Source organism: Desmodus rotundus, chromosome 4 (assembly GCF_022682495.2).
Source record: "Desmodus rotundus isolate HL8 chromosome 4, HLdesRot8A.1, whole genome shotgun sequence".
Taxonomy (NCBI): domain Eukaryota; kingdom Metazoa; phylum Chordata; class Mammalia; order Chiroptera; family Phyllostomidae; genus Desmodus; species Desmodus rotundus.
The window spans coordinates 101,500,338-101,502,947 of NC_071390.1; the positions used below are offsets into that span (position 1 = coordinate 101,500,338).

The window sequence follows — 2,610 nt, forward strand, 5'->3', positions numbered from 1 at the left end:
AGCAAGTAGAGCTGGGAATGAAGCCAGGCAGTCCGGCTCCAGAGTCTTAGGTCTTAACCACTATACTAAACTGTTTCTCTACAGATTTTTAAAATGCAATAAAGATTAATATGGTAATATAATACTTACTTAAGAGAGTTAATCCTAATAGAAAAATTGTGACATTTGTACACAGGAATTAAGCGATGAATCACCTCTAGGACTCCATAACTCTGTGATAGCTTTATACAAATATGTCCCACTGCAAAAAATTGGCCAGTTGTTTTTCAAAAACTCTACTATTTTTCTCACCTAAATAAACACAACTTCTACAATTTTTACGTATGCACTCCATTAAGTTTACCCTAAGGGTAGTAAAGAACAGCTATACTTCTTTTTTTACCTTTTTTTGACTGTTTGCTCTGCAGATTTCAGAAAATAAACAAATAACCCCATTATCCTAATATTTTCTGAATGGAGAAAATCAAATTTTAATTTATGATGACCTCAAATCCCAGCACCACACCTGCAGGTAACAGGAGGAACAGTGATCAAAGAGCAGCTATACTTTTTATGTAACCAGGCTCTAACAAGTATCATGTGGGATTCCCACATGTTTTATGTTCTTCAGGCATCTCAGATTCAAACTGCTTCCTACTTATTTCTATTCTTTCACACCTGTATACCTGTTAGATTTTATCTCTTAACTTTTATGAATATTTTCCAAATATGTACCTTCCTTCCCATCTTCAGTAAAAATGTTTTACTTTCAGCTTTCACCTCTCACTTGAATTATCGCAATCAACTCCATTAAATTGCTGAGCGCCTCCTATATGTTGTTCATTGTGCTGGAGGCACTATACGTTTCTCTCAATTAACCCTCATAAATGTTGTGAGCAGAGTGGTAGTGTCCACATGGTATGGAAAGTTTTAGAGGTTAGGTCATTTGCCCAAGGTCACACTGCCGGAGAACTGTATGTTCCATATCTTTCCTGACATACCATCTTAATTTCCTCTGCATCTTCTCTGTCCCACACATATGAATTGATTAATGCATGTTTGGTATTTAAGAGTAAAAATGCAAAGGTCTTTCCAATGACTAAACCTATGGCTTAACTTTGAATAACCTATTACCCACCAGAATTTTATTGCATCATATCAAATAAATATGTTCTGGATCATCAATTTAGTGAAAAAGGAGAGAAATATATAAAAATTTGTGTAAATAGCTTTAGGTGTAAAAGGCTGATAGAAAATAAATTCCGTTTGCTTTCATTTCTACCTGTTAGAATATTTTGTAAGCATTAGTAATGAGTCCAAACTGACCTAATTGTACTCTGTTTCAGGATTAATATTTTCAACAAAATAATGTTTTTTCTTAAAGAAAAAAATTCTTCGTGGAACATTATTGGGTGAGAAATACAATACGACTGATGAAAGAGGAAAATTTATGAAAACTGGAGTAAATCAAACAAGTCTAATCCAGCCGTTTCTAAAATAAAACTTTCTAAAGGAAACAAACGGCTTTAAAACTCTGATGTTGTCATGAAAATTTAATAGGACTTCTAAACAAAGAAGCATTCATCTATTTCAGGACATTTTGAGGAAAAATTCAAGATTTCGCCTAAGGAGTCTAGTCTAAGAATTTTTTATATTGCTAACTCCATCATAGTCAGATATTTGATTTACTGATATAAATTAGCTTGTTTAGTTACAGCTTCTAAAAGTCAAAAAATGTTATTATGTCAAGCTAAAAAAGAAAGTCTAAAATTTGAAAACAACTTCTAAAAAGTATAACAATTTATATTATTCTGTACATGCAGACTGCTTTTCTTCTTTATATATTTAGTACAACCAAAATACAGCAACACCACTAATTCTCATACTAAAATAAAATACTTTCATTGAGAGTAGGCAGGTTTCTGTGATAATCTCCCACAAAAAAAAACCCCATAAAACATGGGGACAAAAAACATTAGCTTTCATCTCCCTGGTTATTCATGTAGATTTCCCTTCTATCTTTTCTCTCCACTGTCTATTCTGTTAAGTTCAACATAGAAAAACTATTTAAATTAAAGGGGGAAAATAGATGCAAGTTTTTTCAAGAGAGAATAATCCACCAATCCATATTTGAAGACTGATCTTAAGTGTCACCAACTTCCCAAGCTTCTTCCTGATGACCCTGCCCTCAAGGAGAACTAGAGTTCCCTTATTTACACCCTCTTGAAATCCTGTGCCCTTGTCTTAGAGGCTGCGACAGATTACTGCATTCATGTGTCTTATCTGTCTCCACTATGGGTCTGAAAGTTCCTTAAGGCAAGGGGCATGTCTTACCTTTGATTCCTCAGAGCCTGGCACAGAGTTTGGAATAAACTTCATTAACTAATGTTTGTTGAAAAAAAATAAATGAAATTAAAAATGAATGAATTATATGTATGCCTTTCCCTAATTAAGGCCAGTATTAACATTATTCTTGCAAAGCTGTACTAAAGGCAACTGCTTACAAATTACTTCTCAAAAAGAAAAAGAAAAGACAACATGAGGTAGGAAAACGCCCATTTTCCACTGCAAATATGATCATTCCGGGCGACCCAGATGGCTGAAGCATGTTTATTTCCACGTCACACACTT

The 2,610-nt window shown here is 33.9% G+C and overlaps 1 non-coding gene across 1 annotated transcript; it reads right to left on the reverse strand.

Annotated features, from left to right (window-relative positions):
• Positions 1-390: 390 nt before the first annotated feature.
• On the reverse strand, positions 391-533 carry LOC112296433 (small nucleolar RNA SNORA79). Its single transcript, XR_002973890.2, has one exon. It is a non-coding gene; the product is annotated as a small nucleolar RNA SNORA79 (small nucleolar RNA).
• Between the last annotated feature and the right edge of the window lie 2,077 nt (positions 534-2,610).